Raw genomic sequence first — 19,124 nt, forward strand, 5'->3', positions numbered from 1 at the left:
GTAGGTCAGGCAGGTTAACAGCGCTTACAGCAGCAGGATGGCAATTTTGTGACAGGTGATGAAGAACTGGCTGACACATATCTCGCATCTGCTTGACAGTAGGGGTTGCAAGATTCTGTATGAGGCACAAGTACTCTCACACCTTGAGTATGGTCCACTTTCTTGGTTTGCCTGCCCTTCCTCTCATCTGCGACTGCTTGACAGAGTAGAGAACAGAGCAAGACGTCTCATCTCTCGCCTGGACCCATCCTGGATAGATCTGTCATTTCAGCATAGCCTTCAACACACGAGGGATGTGCTCAAGGCCAACAAAGTACCACACTTGGCTCCACTTCGAGGACAGCAAGCAGCAAGCTTCTATACCACAAGACGGGCAGAAAACAACAACTTCACTCTCCAGAACATCACTTCATCTGAGATCGTTAATCCCCAGGATGACTCGAGTCTGAAACACATTCGTACAGCATTATGATGTCACCGAGATAAAGTCAGTTGATCAAATGGAAATGCTGGCCCACAGATGGCTCCAACTTCATCCTGTTCCTTACTTGTATGTTTCATAACAATAAAAATGCTTTCAAATGAGCTGATGTAGGTAACAGCTCTTAGCTTGTCAATAAAGTTAGGAATCCTTAGCTTGTCAATAGCTTGTCAATTAAGTTAGGGATTCTTAACCTAACCTTGTCAAACCCTGGGTAAAAAAAAAAAAAAGAAAAAAAAAAAAGAAAAAAAAAAACTGGAACACTTGTGCTCGCAGCATCCATGCTGAGATGTCAGGAAAACACGAGTCACAATGCCTGCAGACCTGGGCAAGAAACCATCAAACTTTTTCTTATTGTGGCTAACTTGCAGGTAGATTATTATTATTATTATTATTATTATTATTATTATTATTATTATTATTATTATTATTACTATTATTATTATTATTATTATTATTATTATTATTATTATTATTATTATTATTATTACTATTATTATTATTATTATTATTATTATTATTATTATTATTATTATTATTATTATTATTATTATTATTATTATTAAGAAAGCAGTAGAGCCGTATGAAATATACAGCACTTAAAGAATAAGAGTAAATCACGTTTGATTTGATCATGGGGAATGTAACCATAACTACCAGAGTGAAGGGAGCTTCACAGCATCCCGTCGCAGTGGTCTTCAGTCGAAAGCTTAGTGTTGTTCTGAAAAGACGCGAGTGCTTTGCTTGGCAGGTTCACAGCAGGTATAATGTGCTTACATCAGCAGTGGGTAGGAACGATGTGATGACAGCCATCATGGTCCATTGCCCAATTTATCTTTACCGCCTCCTAATTCTTTTTTCTATCCCCTCCTCCTCTTCCTCCTCCTCCTCTTACTCCTCTTCTTCCTCTTCCTCCTCTTCCTTCTCTTCTTCCTCCTCTTTCTCCTCCTGCTCATTCCCATCTGCCTTTGTTCCCATTGCCCTTCTCCTCTCCCTTCTCCTTCTCCTCCTCGTCTTCAACAATGTGTACACTGATTTTGTTCCCTTTACTAGGCGTCTCTGAGGGTTGGCATTGACTGTCTCTAAATGAATAATCATGTGAGAACAAGGACCCACATGTGGTACAGGGACCCACATGTGGGCTATGTTGATGGAGTTGACAAGAACACGACAAGAGAGAGAAGAATGGACCTATCATTTACTGCAAGTACATCTGACAGGCGAAATTGAATATGAGCGCCACCTAGACGTTAGAAACCATGCAGTTCTGATCTTCAAATACCTTATGGAACTAAACGAAGACGGGAAAAATGACAGGTGGCGGGCACGAAGAGCCAGACTTTCGAAGAGGCAACTTCTAATGGACGAAAGAATTCCTAAAGTCAGTTCCTTGTTAAAGAACACAGGAAAGAAAGTCAGTGAATGAGATGGAGTACCTAGCAGGAAAGTGCCCGGAAGCTTAGTATTATTATTATAATAAAAAATAAGCGCTGAACCACAAGGGCTATACAGCGCTGCGGAAGCTTAGTAGAACTTCATACCCAGAAGAAGAGCAGACAAGCAGAGAGGCAAAATTAGAAAAAACAAAAGAACGTGAAAAATTACAGAAAATTAATTAAGGACAGACGAGAACAGACGAATAAGCACATTAGCCAGAAACGGATGAACAACAGTGTTGAGAGAGGCAGCAAGGGCCATGTCTAGATTAAAACTGCTTCACAGCCAGTAAAAGACCAGGTAATTCGACTAAAGAAGGATGAAGGGAAAACTACGAAATATTGATCCAACGATATTAAGAAGTCGTCTCAGTGGAAAGAGAGTTAATATAAAAAAGTCAGGGGAACAATGGTACAGCGACAGGTACCTGACGCCACGTACACACCAGGGCAAGACGTAAAGATGCTCTTGATAGACCTGGAAAAATTAAAGACAATGGGACCTGACAAGATATCACTATGGATTCTGCGACAGGGAACAGAAGCACTGTTCACACCACTAGATGAGGTCCACAACAAGTCAATGGACAAAGGTCGGTCGCTACAAATTTAGAAAACAGCGAATGTTTACCTTACATTTAAAAAAGAAGACAGACAGGTAGCGTTAAACTGCAGACCAGTTTCACTGACGTACCTACCATGTAAGGTATTGTAGAACTGTCAGGAGTGCTGTAGAACTATTAGAGAGAAATGGTTTCATAAAAAAAAAAAACAGCACGGATTCGAAGGCAAATCTTATCTCCCCAGTTTGTTGGAGTTGACAAAGTAACAGATGTAAGACAGAAGAGAGAGTAGGACTGATGGATAGCATTTTCTTAGACAACAAGAAGACATTTGATGCTGAACTCTACAGAAGGCTGGGGAAAAATGAGGAGCTGGCAGGAATAAGTGGGGATGTACACCAGTGGATCAATAAGTTCCTTATGGAAAGACAACAGTGTTGTTAGAGAATAGTAACAAACGGGGTTCCGTAGTGTTCGGTATTGTGACCAATACAGATTTAAGTGAATAACATACCATTTGGGACTGAATCAGAGGTTTCCCTGTTTGCTAATGATGTAAAACTAATGAGGAGATTATAAGCAGATTAGGAGAGAATGGTTTCTCACTCTGGTCGCCGCCTCTGAAGCTTGGCTGTCTCTGTGTCGACAGTAAAGGTCAATCTGGCCGCCGCCTTTTAAGCTTGGCTGTCTGTGTGGACAGTAAAGGTCATTCTGGCCGCCGCCTCTGAAGCTTGGCTGTCTCTCCGTGGACAGAAATGATCACTGTGACCGCCGCCACTGAAGCTTGGCTGTCTCTGTGTGGACAGTGATGGTCACTCTCACTCTGGCAGCCGCCTTCGCAAACTTTCTCCAGAAAACAATGGATGTCCCTCTCCTCTCTTTCTTATCTGCCACTCGTCAAAAATATAACTGTTTCCTTCAGACTGCGGTAATTGTTATTTCTTAGGTGCTACTGTGTGTTATAGAGACAGGTATTTCTATGTGCTAATATGTGTTCTAGACATTTTATTGATAAGAACTACTGTGATGTTGCAGAGTCTTTATTCCAGTGAGCTATTTTCTACCATGAATGAATATTATGTCTGTGTTACTTTGTCTTCCAGATACTTTATTAACAAAGTATTACTCTGTCTTCTAAAACATTATTTCTAATTGTTCTTCAGTTTTCCCTGACTAACTGCTTCTGTCGAGAGGGCTCGTGGAGATGTGATGGCTGGAGATAAACACAGTCGTTGGATGGTAACACATTTATTAGCAGAGTGTGAGAGGGAGGCCCAGCCTGCCTGTGTTGCCTGCTCGTAGACCTAAGCGCAGAGTGAGGACGAGACCCTGAGCGTAGCACTCTCATAAGAACATAAGAACATAAGAAAGAAGGAAAACTGCAACAGGCCTACAGATCCATGCCCATGTCCATGTCCCCCCGGATTAGCCCAATGACCCACCCAGTATGGTCACCTCCACTCAAGGAAGGAACACGGCACCAGACCCAGCAGTACAAGCTAGTCAGGTCCAACTCACACCCACCCACACCCACTCATGTATTTATCTAACTTATTTTTAAAGCTACACAACGTTTTAGCCTCAATAACTGTACTCGGGAGTTTGTTCCACTCATCCACAACTCTATTACCAAACCAGTGCTTTCCTATATCCTTCCTGAATCTGAATTTTTCCAACTTGAAACCATTGCTGCGAGTCCTGTCTTGGCTGGAAATTTTCAGCACGCTATTTACATCCCCTTTATTCATTCTTATTTTCTATTTATACACCTCGATCATATCCCCCCCTAATTCTACGCCTTTCGAGAGAGTGCAGATTCAAGGGCCCTCAGTCTATCCTCATAGGGAAGATTTCTGATACATAGGATCAACTTTGGCATCCTCCTCTATATGTTTTCCAGAGCATTTATATCCATTCTGTAATACGGTGACCAGAACTGAGCAGCATAGTCTAAATGAGGCCTAACCAAGGATATATAGAGTTGAAGAACAACCTGAGGACTTCTATTATTTATACTTCTAGATATGAAGCCAAGAATTCTGTTAGCTTTATTGCGAACACTAATGCACTGTTGTCTTGGTTTTAGATTACTGCTAACCAGAACTCCTAAATCCTTTTCGCAATCAGTAGTATTAAGATCTACATTATTTAGCTTATATGTGGCATGGTTATTTACCTGTCCAACATTTAGAACTTTGCATTTGTCAACATTAAACTGCATCTGCCACTTCTACGACCATTGCATCAGTCTATTCAAATCATCCTGGAGTGCTCTAGTGTCCTCATTAGAATGAATTGGACGGCCTATTTTGGTGTCATCAGAAAATTTGCTTATGTCGCTATTTATTCCCTCATCTATGTCGTTTATGTAAATTGTGAACAACAACGGGCCCAACACTGACCCCTGAGAAACACTGCTTGTGACGTGCCCCCATTCTGATTTCTCCCCATTTATGCAAACTCTCTGCTGCCTATTTGTCAGCCATGCCTCTACCCAGGAAAAAATTTCTCCTCCTAGTCTGTGTGCCTTAAGTTTCCTCAATAGCCTCTGGTGTGGAAGTCCATATACACAATATCATATTCATTACCATGATCTACCTCCTCAAACACCTTAGTGAAAAAGTTAGTAAATTCGTAAGACAGGAACGCCCCTTTGTAAAACCGTGTTGAGATTCATTAATCAATCTGTGCCTGTCAAGATGGCTACGAATTGCTTCAGCAATTAATGATTCTAAAAATTTTCCCACTATGGAGGTAAGGCTTATTGGTCGCGACGGACTGGAGTTTTGAGACTCTCTGATCGCGGGTTCTATCCCCGCCCGTGGTATGGTTTATTGGTCTATAGTTCGAAGCCAAGGACCTGTCACCTGCCTTGTAAATAGATATTACATTTGCCATTTTCCACTTATCAGGCACTATGCCAGTTTGTAGATATGTTAGAAAGATTAGCCAAAGGTATGCTAAGTTCCTCTTTACATTCCTTTAACACCCTTGCAAACAGTTCATCAGGACCTGAGGATTTGTTAGGTTTTAGTTTCTCTATTTGTCTGAGGACCATGTCACTAGTTACTGCAATCGTGCATAATTTATTATCATCCTGTTCTACATAATCTATTATTTCAGGAATATCGCTAGTATTTTCCTGGGTGAAAACTGAGAGGAAGTAGGTATTGAGAACTACACGCATATCCTTATCACTGTCAGTGATCTGACCAGAGATACTTTTAAGTGGGCCAATCTTGTCCCTAATCTTACTTCTGTATACCTGAAAAAACCCTTTTGGGTTAGTCTTTGAATCCGTTGCGACCTTAGCCTCATAATAAATTTTTGCTTTTCTTATTCCTTTCTTTATTTCTCTCTTTACTGAATATATTGATTTCTTAACTGCCCATTCCCTCTTTTGATACGCCTATATATGCCTCTCTTTTGACCAATGAGATGTTTTAATCTATTGTTCATCCATTTGGGATCATTCTTGTTAGATCTAATTTCATTACTCGGAACAAAAGTTGTATGGGCAGCTAGAACTATGCTCTGAAAAACGTCATATTGGCAACCAAGATCACCTTCCTGACCCATAGTCAGAACATCCCAATTTAGCCCACCCAGGTAATTTTTCAGTCCCATGAAGTCGGCCAAGCGAAAATCTGGGACAGAGATTTGATTGCAGTTATCTGGGTAATTCCATGATATATTAAAACTAAGTGATTTGTGATCACTTTCCCCAAGCTCACCATTAACCCCAAGATTATTAATTAGTGAATCTTTGTTGGCAAGAACCAAGTCAAGCATATTGTTTCCTCTAGTTGGTTCTGTCACAACCTGTTCTAAAAAGCAATTATGCTGACACTTCAGGAACTTCATAAGACGAAAACACTCTAATGCTTCGCATGCCTCCCCGGAGCATTTTATAAAAACTCTGTCTGTTGTTTCAAATTCAAACACTTTATTAATGAAATGCGAATTTTGGGATTCTTTTCTTTTACTTTCAAATTTGCAGACTTACAATGGCGGGTCGCTGCCTTGATCCCCGCTGCTCAATACACAATTTATTTAAAAATGTTTTTGCTTTAGAAAACGATAATTGGTAGTCTGCTGAAGAAATACACAACAACAAAATTTTAGAGTATATTCCAGTGTCAAGAGTGATAAACAGGTAGATCTGAAGGTGTCCTACTTTTCCTCAGCCAACCTCGTTACTAGTCGTATTGTAATGTGTTCCTCGGCCATCCTAGTTACCAGACGTTCCTCTAATTGACGTTCCTCTAATTGATTTATTTGTGGTTGCGATTTGACAACCTAACCTAAAGTAATGTAAGCTAATCTGACCTAACCTAACCTAACCTAACCCAACTTAACCTAACCTAACCTAATCTAGTGTAACGAACGTAATTTAGTCTGACTTAACGTAACCTAATGCAACGTAACCTAGTCTGACGTAACCAAATCAAACTAATCTAGCCAAACCTAACCTAATATAACCCATTCCTACCCAACCTAACTTAACCAAACCAAGTCTAACTCAACTTAACCTAGCATAACTTAACCAAATCGAATCTAAACTGATATAACTGACTCAACTGATTTAAGAAATATCCAGTCTGGCGAATATCAAAATATTTGAATACTGACGTTAAGCAGAATGCTAAGAATTGAAGTGTTAAATTAAGAATAAGAATGGTTGTTAGTATGATGCTGAGAACAATATAAATGGATAAATATAAATAAACATTTATTTTCCTTTCCCTTTTTTTTGCACAGGGTTTGACAAGGTTAACGATCCCTAGCTTTATTGACAGGCTATTTACAAGTTAAAGATTCCTAACTTTATTGACAAGCTAAGAGCTGTTACCTACATCAGCTCATTTGAAAGTATTTTTATTGTTATGAGACATACAAGTAGGGAACAGGATGAAGTTGGAGCCATCTGTGGGCCAGCATTTTCATTTGATCAATTGACTTTATCTCGTTGACATTATGCTGTAAGAATATGTTCCATACTCGAGTTATCCTGGGTATATTTGATCGCAGATGGAGTGATGTTCTGGAGAAGGGTACAGCCAGAGTGAAGTTGCTGCTTTCTGCCCGTCTTGTGGCATAAAAGCTTGTTTCACGTTGTCTTTGAAGTGGATCCAAGTGTGGTACTTTGACAATATTGGCCTTGCACATAACAGTAAGGCCACCCACATCCCTCCTGTGTTGAAGGCTCTGCTGAAATAACAGATCTATCCAGGATGGGTCCAGGCGAGAGATGAGACATCTTGTTCTGTTCTCTACTCTGTCAAGCAGTATCAGATGAGAGGGGGGGGGGGCAGGCAAACCAAGAAAGTGAAGCATACTCAAGGTGTGAGCGTACTTGTGCCTCATACAGAATCTTGCAACCCCTACTGTCAAGCAGATGCGAGATACGGCGAAGTGCTGTAAGCTTCCTGGCTGCCTTGTTTGCAAGATTTACAACATGGTTCTTCATGGTCAGTTTGGGGTCAAATTTCACCCTAAGGATATCAACTTCTTCCCCAGGTGCCAACACCCTCCCATTCATCCTTACTACTGCACCAGCATTACCATCATGGTGCCTAGAGACCATAATCATTTGCATTTTCTCAGGTGCAAATGTTGCTTGCCAACTATTTCCCCAAGCTGATATAGCTCTTATCTGGTGATTGATGTAGCTTAGAGCAGCTGGCATTTCTTCTCTTCGATAAGTGAATGTCAGTGTACAGTCATCTGCATATGCATGGGATTCTGGGATGAGATGAAGGAGGTCATTGAAGTAGACATTCCATAACAATGGTCCCAGCACGCTTCCTTGTGGAACACTTGCCCCAATAGGATGTCTTGCTGATTCTGTTCCATTGAGAACTACCATTAGAGATCTACCATGAAGGTAATCACTGAGGAGACATAGCGTAGAGCCTGCAATTCCCAGTGCTTGAAGTTTTGCTAAGAGACCCTGGTGCCACACCCGGTCGAAAGCACCACCAATGTCCAGTGCTACCACACAGCTGACTTTGGATTCATCCAGTGACTGGTGCCACTTAGTGGAGAGGTTTAACAACAGATCAGCAGCAGAGTAACCTTTCCTGAAGCCATATTGACGATCACAAAGTAGTGAGTGGTAGTTAAAAACTGTCATTTGTCTTGAGATTATTGTCTTGATTATCTTACCAGTGATTGACAGGAGTGACACTGGTCTGTAGTTGCTGATTTCTGCTCTGCTCTTCTTTTTGTGAACAGGGACTACATTTGTCTCTTTCCACAGAGAGGGCCATTTACACTGTACTAGGCAGTGCTGAAAGATGCGAGTTAGAGGTGCTGCTAGTTGGTCTGCACATCTCAACAATCTTGGGCTCAATTTGTCTGGGCCCACAGCCTTTTCTTGGTCATGTGATTTAAGAAGGAAATGCACCTCCTCCTGCCTTATTGTCACCACTGACAGTTTTGACACAGTTCTTGCAGCTAACCAAGAAGGGTCCTTTGCTGGATCAGGAACTTGCATTTTGGTAGCAAAGTGTTTGGCAAAGAGGTCTGCCTTCTCTTGACTACTAGTAGAGGTGGTCCCATCCTGTCGATTTAGAGGTGGAATGAGTTCATCAGGCAGATAACCTTGTCTGTCCTTGACTAGGGACCACCAGGTTTTGGAGCCTACCCAACCTGATGCTAGCTTTCTTTTTGTGTCCACCTCCCATTTAGCAATGGCCCACTTTTGAATGTCACCCATATGCCTACAGGCTTGCCTGTGCAAGTTCCTGTTATAGACGGTAGGATGTCTCTTATACTTTCGCCATGCTTTGTACTTAGCAGTAGCAGCCTCTCTACAACGAAAGCCAAACCAAGTCTGATCTGTAGGCTTTGTCACATATTGCCGGTGAAAAATGTGTTCTTGTTGTAGATTAAGGAAGTGTCCAGTGAAGGCTTTCACTTGGCTGTCAACATCCCCTTGGAGAGGAGCATTCCAATCGGTGGTGGCGAGCTCAGAGCAAAGGGCTGGCCAATTACCATTTCCCATAGCCAGGATGTGCGTGTGGACTCCTCACCTCGTTCTGTTGGGATCTTAAGTGTCGTAAAAACAGCCTTGTGGTCAGATGATCCAACGTAGCCAAAGGGTTGACAAGTGACTATACCTTCTGCCAGATCACTCACTACTGGGTCAAGGGAGGAGCCAGAGATGTGAGTAGGAAAATCAACAAAGTTTCTCATGTCAAATACTGCAAGAAGGTCATCAAAGTCCCTCTGTATAAGGTGTTGGTTGAGGTCACCAACAATTATGATATGTTCACAGTTTGGTTGTAGCAGAAGGGAGTCCATATTTTTCATTAGGAAGTTGATGGGGTCTGCATGTTGCCACTGAGGTCTGTACATTGCACATGCTAGTACAAAGGTACTAGTGTTTATGCAGAGCTTGAAGAACATCATTTCAAGATGTGTAGGGATGGCAACATCAATGTGCTGGGCATGAACACTTTTAGAGAAGCACACAGCAACACCTCCTCCTTGCCCTTCCTGTCTCTTCTCATCCATGAGGTGTAGCCAGCAATTCTTGCAAATTTTCTGGAGTCCTGTCGTCCAAAAATGTTTCAACAACAGTTATCATGTCGGGACGTCGAGTGTTCACAAAAACTATGTGTAAGCTCTCCAACATTAGTAATGAAACCTCTAATGTTGGCCGACAGGATGCTGATAGACTGGCTCCTCATGATGTGGTCAGCTTGAGGTGGTGGGTGTGTAATACATGTAAGGTGCCTGTCCTTGAGAGAGGTAAGGTACTGAGGCAGCTCTTGATCTTGCTTACTCTCTCGCTCAGTTTCTAACTCTCTCGTTCATTCTTCTCGCTCCCTCACTCATTCTCTCGCTCTTCTGCTCATTCTCTTACTCGCACACTCGTTTTCTCTCTCTCTCTCACTCAGTAGCTTGCTTTTTTACTTTCTCTCGCCAACTTTCTCGCTCTCTCATTCATTCTCTCAGCTTATTCCCTTGTCCTTTTGTTCATTTTTTGGCTTTGTCACTATCTCCTTCTTTATCTCAGTTCCCTTGCTCTCTCACTTATTCTCACATTCTCACACATTCTCTCACTTTCATAAAAACACTAACTATAAATTGTTTCTATGTCCTCTCCTATAAATCTTCCTCTCCTCCCTCACGTTATCTCTATCACTATATTCCCACCCTGCCACTCCCTCCCCTGCCACTCCCTCCCCTGCCACTTTATTGTTATTCCCACCTCTGCCACTCCATTGTTACTCCCTCCCCTGCCACAACCTCCCCTGCCACTACTTCTCATGCCACTCTCTTTTGTGCTACTATTTCCCCTGTCACTCTCTCCCTTGTTACTTTCTCTCCTGCCACTCCCTAATCTACCCTGCCACTCAATCCTATACCCTGCCACTCCCTCCTATACCCTGCCACTTCCTACTCTACCCTGTGACCCTCCCCTCTACCCCGCAACTCCCTCCTCTACCCTGCCACTCTCTCCTCTACCCCGCCACTCCCTCCTCTACCCTGCCACTCTTTCCTCCATCCCGCAACTCCCTCCTCTACCCTACCTCTCACTCAATTCACTCTTCTAACTTGCCACTCCCTCCTCTACTCTGCCACTTCCTCCTCTACCCTACCACTCACTCCTCTACCCTTCCACTCCCTCCTCTACCCTGCCACTCCCTCCTATACCCTGCTGCTCCCTCCTATATCCTGCCACTCCCTCCTATATCCTGCCACTCCCTCCTATACCCCGCTACTCTCTCCTCTTCCCTGCCACTCCCTCTTATATCCTGCCACTTCCTCCTCTACCCTGCCACTCCCTCCTCTACCCTGCCACTCCCTCATATACCCTGCCATTTCCTCCTATACCCTGCCACTCAATCCTCTACTCTGCCACTTCCTGCTCTACCCTGCCACTCCCTCCTCTACTCTGCCACTCCCTCCCCTACCCTGCCACTCCCTCCTCTACTCTGCCACTCCCTCCTCTACTCTGCCACTCCCTCCTCTACTCTGCCACTCCCTCCTCTACTCTGCCACTCCCTCCTCTACCCTGCCACTTCCTGCTCTACCCTGCCACTCCCTCCTCTACCCTGCCACTTTCTGCTCTATCCTGCCACTCCCTCCTCTACCCTGCCATTCCCTCCTCTACCCTGCCACTCCCTCCTCTACCCTGCCTCTTCCTTCTCTACCCAGCCACTCCCTCCTCTACCCTGCCACTCCCTCCTATACCCTGGAGCTCCCTCCTATGCCCTGCCACTCCCTCCTCTACCCTGCCACTTTCTGCTCTATCCTGCCACTCCCTCCTCTACCCTGCCACTTCCTTCTCTACCCTGCCACTCCTTCCTCTACCCTGCCACTCCCTCCTATACCCTGCCGCTCCCTACTATGCCCTGCCACTCCCTTCTTTACCCTGCCACTTCCTGCTCTACCCTGGCACTCCCTCCTCTACTCTGCCACTCCCTCCTCTACCCTGCCACTTCCTGCTCTACCCTGCCACTCCCTCATCTACTCTGTCACTCCCTCCTCTACCCTGCCACTTCCTGCTCTACCCTGCCACTCCCTCCTCTACTCTGCCACTCCTTCCTCTACCCTGCCACTTCCTGCTCTACCCTGCCACTCCCTCCTCTATTCTGCCACTCCCTCCTCTACTCTGCCACTCCCTCCTCTACTCTGCCACTCCCTCCTCTACCCTGCCACTTCCTGCTCTACCCTGCCACTCCCTCCTCTACCCTGCCACTCCCTCCTCTACCCTGCCACTCCCTCCTCTACCCTGCCACTTCCTTCTCTACCCTGCCACTCCCTCCTCTACCCTGCCACTCCCTCCTATACCCTGGAGCTCCCTCCTATGCCCTGCCACTCCCTCCTCTACCCTGCCACTCTCTAGTCTACCCTGCCACTCCTTCCTGTACCCTGCCACTCCCTCCTCTACCCTGCTACTCCCTCCTATACCCTGCCACTCCCTCATCTACCCTGCCACTCCCTCCTTTACCCTGCCACTTCCTGCTCTACCCTGCCACTCCCTCCTCTACTCTGCCACTCCCTCATCTACCCTGCCACTCCCTCCTCTACCCTGCCACTCCCTCCTCTACTCTGCCACTCCCTCATCTACCCTGCCACTCCCTCCTCTACCCTGCCACTCCCTCCTCTACCCTGCCACTCCCTCCTCTACCCTGCCACTCCCCCCTCTACCCTGCCACTCCCTCCTCTACCCTGCCACTCCCTCCTCTACTCTGCCACTCCCTCATCTACCCTGCCACTCCCTCCTCTACCCTGCCACTCCCTCCTCTACTCTGCCACTCCCTCATCTACCCTGCCACTCCCTCCTCTACCCTGCCACTCCCTCCTCTACCCTGCCATTCCCTCCTCTACCCTGCCACTCCCTCCTCTACCCTGCCACTCCCTCCTCTACTCTGCCACTCCCTCCTCTACCCTGCCATTCCCTCCTCTACCCTGCCACTCCCTCCTCTACCCTGCCACTCCCTCCTCTACCCTGCCACTCCCTCCTCTACGCTGCCATTCCCTCCTCTACTCTGCCACTCCCTCCTCTACCCTGCCACTCCCTCCTCTACTCTGCCACTCCCTCCTCTACCCTGCCACTCCCTCCTCTACCCTGCCACTCCCTCCTCTACCCTGCCACTCCCTCCTCTACCCTGCCACTCCCTCCTCTACCCTGTCACTCCCTCCTCTACCCTGCCACTCCCTCCTCTACCCTGCCACTCCCTCCTCTACCCTGCCACTCCCTCCTCTACTCTGCCACTCCCTCCTCTACCCTGCCATTCCCTCCTCTACCCTGCCACTCCCTCCTCTACCCTGCCACTCCCTCCTCTACCCTGCCACTCCCTCCTCTACCCTGCCACTCCCTCCTCTACCCTGCCACTCCCTCCTCTACCCTGCCACTCCCTCCTCTACCCTGCCATTCCCTCCTCTACTCTGCCACTCCCTCCTCTACCCTGCCACTCCCTCCTCTACTCTGCCACTCCCTCCTCTACCCTGCCACTCCCTCTACCCTGCCACTCCCTCCTCTACCCTGCCACTCCCTCCTCTACCCTGCCACTCCCTCCTCTACCCTGCCACTCCCTCCTCTACCCTGCCACTCCCTCCTCTACCCTGCCACTCCCTCCTCTACCCTGCCACTCCCTCCTCTACCCTGCCACTCCCTCCTCTACCCTGCCACTCCCTCCTCTACTCTGCCACTCCCTCCTCTACCCTGCCCTTCCCTCCTCGCCCCTGCCCCTCCCTCCTCGACCCTGCCACTCCCTCCTCTACCCTGCCACTCCCTCCTCTACCCTGCCACTCCCTCCTGTACCCTGCCACTCCCTCCTCTACCCTGCCACTCCCTCCTCTACCCTGCCATTCCCTCCTCTACTCTGCCACTCCCTCCTCTACCCTGCCACTCCCTCCTCTACCCTGCCACTCCCTCCTCTACCCTGCCACTCCCTCCTCTACCCTGCCACTCCCTCCTCTACCCTGCCACTCCCTCCTCTACCCTGCCACTCCCTCCTCTACCCTGCCACTCCCTCCTCTACCCTGCCACTCCCTCCTCTACCCTGCCACTCCCTCCTCTACCCTGCCACTCCTTCCTCTACCCTGCCACTCCCTCATCTACCCTGCCACTCCCTCCTCTACCCTGCCACTCCCTCCTCTACCCTGCCACTCCCTCCTCTACCCTGCCACTCCCTCCTCTACCCTGCCACTCCCTCCTCTACCCTGCCACTTCCTCCTCTACCCTGCCACTCCCTCATCTACCCTGCCACTCCCTCCTCTACCCTGCCACTCCCTCCTCTACCCTGCCACTCCCTCATCTACCCTGCCACTCCCTCCTCTACCCTGCCACTCCCTCCTCTACCCTGCCACTCCCTCCACTACCCTGCCACTCCCTCCTCTACCCTGCCACTCCCTCCTCTACCCTGCCACTCCCTCATCTACCCTGCCACTCCCTCATCTACCCTGCCACTCCCTCCTCTACCCTGCCACTCCCTCCTCTACCCTGCCACTCCCTCCTCTACCCTGCCACTCCCTCCTCTACCCTGCCACTCCCTCATCTACCCTGCCACTCCCTCCTCTACCCTGCCACTCCCTCCTCTACCCTGCCACTCCCTCCTCTACCCTGCCACTCCCTCCTCTACCCTGCCACTCCCTCCTCTACCCTGCCATCCTCTGAGTGATAAATGTGTCGAGATTAATAACCATCCATTTCGTGTCGACCCTCTGCACCACCTGCTGTTTGCCACCACCACCTGCTGGGTGCCACCACCACCTGCTGGGTGCCACCACCACCTGCTGGGTGCCACCACCACCTGCTGGGTGCCACCACCACTACCAGCTGGGTGCCACCACCACCTGCTGGGTGCCACCACCACTACCAGCTGGGTGCCCCTACCACCTGTTAGGTGCCACCACCACCTGCTGGTTGCCACCACCATCTTCTGCGTGACACCACTACTACCACCACCTGCTGGGTAGCACTACTGCCGCCACCACCTGCTAGGTGCCATCACTACCAGATGGGTGTCACCATTACCAGCTGTGTGCCACCATCATCTCCTGCTGGGTGCTACTACCACCTCACCTGCTATGTGCCATCAACACCTGCTGGGTGCCACTAGCACCACCACCTGCTAGGTGTCACCAACACCTGTTGGGTTCCACTATCACCAACACCTGCTAGATGCTACTAGCACCACCTGCTGAGTGCCACTAGCACTACCATCTGCTGGGTGCCACTAGCACCACCACCTGCAGGGTGCCACTAGCACCACCACCTGCTGGATGCCACTAGCACCACCACTTGCTAGGTGCCATTAGCTCCACCACCTGCTGGGTACCACTAGCACCACCACCACCTGCTGGGTGCCACTTCCATCACCACCTGCTGGGTGCCACTAGCACCAGCACTTGCTGGGTACCACTAGCACTTCCACCCGCTGGGTGCCACTAGCACCTCCACCTGCTGGGTGACACTTGCTCCACCACCTGCTGGGTGCCACTTCACCTGGTGGGTACCACTTGCACCACCACCTGCTGGGTGCCACAACCACCTGCTGGGATCCACTCACAAACCGCAGGGTGCCAGCACCACCTGATGGGTGACACAACCACCTGCTGGGGTACCACCACCACCACCAACTGGGTGCCACTTGCATCACCACATGCTGGGTGCCGCCACCACCACCAACTGGGTGCCACTTGCACCACCACATGCTGGGTGCCACCACCACCTGTTGGGTGCTACCTGCTGAGTGTCACTAGAACCACCTGCTAGGTGCCACTTGCACCACCACACGCTGGCTGCCACCACCACCTGTTGGGTACTACCTCTTGGGTGTCACTAGAACCACCTGCTAGGTGCCACCTGGTAAATGCCACCTGCTAGGTGCCACCTGCTGGGTGCCATCTGTTAGGTGCCACCTACTGGATGCCATCTGTAAGATGCCACCTGCTGGGTGCCATCTGCTAGGTCTCACCTGCTAGGTGCCATCTGCTAGGTGCCACCTGCTGGGTGCCATCTGCTAGGTGCCACCTGCTGGGTGCCATCTGCTAGGTGCCACCTGCTGGGTGCCACCCTTCCGGATGCCACCTGCAGGGTGCCATCTGCTAGGTGCCACCTAATGGGTGCAATCTGCTATATGCCACCTGCTAGGTGCCACCTGCTGGGTGCCATCTGCTAGGTGCCACATGCTGGGTGCCATCTGCTGGTGCCACCTGCTAGGTGCTACTTGCTGGGTGCCTCCTGCTAGGTGCTACATGCAGAGTGCCATCTGTTAGGTGCCACCTGCTAGGTGCCACCTGCTGGGTGCCATCTGTTAGGTACCACCCGCTGGGTGCCATCTGCTAGGTGCCACATGTTGAGTGCCATCTGCTAGATGCTACCTGCTAGGTGCCACCTGCTGGGTGCCATCTGCTAGGTGCCACATGCTGAGTGCCAGCTGCTGTGTGCCACCTGCAGGGTGCCACTAATGCCATTTACTTTTTCACGGCATTTTAAACCTTTATTTTCCGCTTCATCAACGCAGGTGAAAATCTGCATCGCAGTTTTTCCTTCATATATTTTCCTGAACATAATGGGTTGTTGTTGTTGTTGTTATTGTTGTTTTTATTGTTGTTTCTGTTGATGTTTCTCTTGTTCTTGTTGCTTCTGTGGTTGTTGATGCTCTTGTTGTTGTTTTTGTTCCTGTTGTTGCTGTAGATGTTGTGGCTGTACTTGTTGTTGCTTTAGTTGTTGCTGCTGTAGTTGTTGTTGCTGTAGTTGTTGCTGTAGTTGTTGTTGCTGTAGTTGTTGTTGCTGTAGTTGTTGTTGCTGTTGTTATTGTTGCTGTAGTTGTTGTTGCTGTAGCTGTTGTTGCTGTAGTTGTTGTTACTGTAGTTGTTGTTGCTGTAGTTGTTGTTGCTGTAGTTGTTGTTGCTGTTGTTATTGTTGCTGTAGTTGTTGTTGCTGTTGTTATTGTTGCTGTAGTTGTTGTTGCTTTAGTTGTTGCTGCTGTAGTTGTTGTTGCTGTTGTTATTGTTGCTGTAGTTGTTGCTGTAGTTGTTGTTGTTGTAGTTGTTGTTGCTGTAGTTGTTGTTGCTGTTATCATTGTTGCTGTAGTTGTTGTTGCTGTAGTTGTTGTTGCTGTTGTTATTGTTGCTGTAGTTGTTGTTGCTGTAGTTGTTGTTGCTGTAGTTGTTGTTGCTGTTGTTATTGTTGCTGTAGTTGTTGTTGCTGTTGTTATTGTTGCTGTAGTTGTTGTTGCTTTAGTTGTTGCTGCTGTAGTTGTTGTTTCTGTTGTTATTGTTGCTGTAGTTGTTGCTGTAGTTGTTGTTGTTGTAGTTGATGTTGCTGTAGTTGTTGTTGCTGTAGCTGTTGTTGCTGTAGTTTTTGTTGCTGTAGTTGTTGTTACTGTAGTTGTTGTTGCTGTAGTTGTTGTTGCTGTAGTTGTTGTTGCTGTTGTTATTGTTGCTGTAGTTGTTGTTGCTGTAGCTGTTGTTGCTGTAGTTGTTGTTACTGTAGTTGTTGTTGCTGTAGTTGTTGTTGCTGTTGTTATTGTTGCTGTAGTTGTTGTTGCTGTAGCTGTTGTTGCTGTTGTTATTGTTGCTGTAGTTGTTGTTGCTGTAGTTGTTGTTGCTGTAGCTGTTGTTGCTGTAGTTGTTGTTGCTGTAGTTGTTACAGTAGTTGTTGTTGCTGTAGTTGTTGTTGCTGTTGTTATTGTTGCTGTAGTTGTTGTTGCTGTAGCTGTTGTTGCTGTAGCTGTTGTTGCTGTAGTTGTTGTTGCTGTAGTTGTTGTTACTGTAGTTGTTGTTGCTGTAGTTGTTGTTGCTGTAGTTGTTGTTGTTGTTATTGTTGCTGTAGTTGTTGTTGCTGTAGTTGTTGTTGCTGTAGTTGTTGTTGATATAGTTGTTGTTACTGTAGTTGTTGTTGCTGTAGTTGTTGTTGCTGTAGTTGTTGTTGCTGTAGTTGTTATTGCTGTAGTTGTTGTTGATATAGTTGTTGTTACTGTAGTTGTTGTTGCTGTAGTTGTTGCTGCTGTAGTTGTTATTGCTGTAGTTGTTGTTGCTGTAGTTGTTATTGCTGTAGTTGTTGTTGCTGTAGTTGTTATTGCTGTAGTTGTTGTTGATATAGTTGTTGTTACTGTAGTTGTTGTTGCTGTAGTTGTTGTTGCTGTAGTTGTTGTTGCTGTAGTTGTTGTTGCTGTAGTTGTTGTTGCTGTAGTTGTTGTTGCTGTAGTTGTTGTTACTGTAGTTGTTGTTGCTGTAGCTGTTGTTGCTGTTGTTATTGTTGCTGTAGTTGTTGTTGCTGTAGTTGTTGCTGCTGTTGTTATTGTTGCTGTAGTTGTTGTTGCTGTAGCTGTTGTTGCTGTAGTTATTGTTGCGGTACTTGTTGTTGCTGTAGGTGTTGTTGCTGTAGTTGTTGTGGCTGAAGTTGTTGTTGCTGTTGTTATTGTTGCTGTAGTTGTTGTTGCTGTAGTTGTTGCTGCTATAGTAGTTGTTGCTGTAGTTGTTGTTGCTGTTGTTATTGTTGCGGGAGTTGTTGTTGCTCTAGCTGTTGTTGATTTAGTTGTTGTTGCTGTAGTTGTTGTTGCTGTATTTGTTGCTGCTGTAGTTGTTGTTGCTGTAGTTGTTGTTGCTGTAGTTGTTGTTGCTGTAGTTGTTATTGCTGCAGTTGTTGTAGCTGTAGTTGTTGTTGCTGTAGTTGTTGTTGCTGCAGTTGTTGTTGCTGTAGTTGTTGTTGCTGTAGTTGTTGTTGCTGCAGTTGTTGTTGCTGTAGTTGTTATTGCTGCAGTTGTTGTTGCTGTAGTTGTTGTTGCTGCAGTTGTTGTTGCTGTAGTTGTTGCTGCTGTAGTTGTTGTTGCTGTAGTTGTTGTTGCTGTAGTTGTTATTGCTGCAGTTGTTGTTGCTGTAGTTGTTGTTGCTGTAGTTGTTATTGCTGCAGTTGTTGTTGCTGTAGTTGTTGTTGCTGTAGCTGTTGTTGATTTAGTTGTTGTTCCTGCAGTTGTTGCTGCTGTAGATGTTGTTGCTGCAGTTGTTGTTGCTGTAGTTGTTATTGCTGCAGTTGTTGTTGATATAGTTGTTGTTACTGTAGTTGTTGTTGCTGTAGTTGTTGCTGCTGTAGTTGTTGTTGCTGTAGTTGTTGTTGCTGTAGTTGTTATTGCTGCAGTTGTTGTTGCTGTAGTTGTTGTTGCTGTAGTTGTT

At 47.1% G+C, this 19,124-nt stretch overlaps 1 protein-coding gene across 1 annotated transcript in view; it reads right to left on the reverse strand.

Annotated features, from left to right (window-relative positions):
- LOC128703348 (uncharacterized) overlaps positions 1-19,124 on the reverse strand; it is a 605,694-nt gene that overhangs the window by 141,918 nt on the left and 444,652 nt on the right. The window lies entirely within an intron of this gene.

The sequence above is a fragment of the Cherax quadricarinatus genome, chromosome 15 (assembly GCF_038502225.1).
Source record: "Cherax quadricarinatus isolate ZL_2023a chromosome 15, ASM3850222v1, whole genome shotgun sequence".
In the NCBI taxonomy this organism is placed as follows: Eukaryota; Metazoa; Arthropoda; class Malacostraca; order Decapoda; family Parastacidae; genus Cherax; species Cherax quadricarinatus.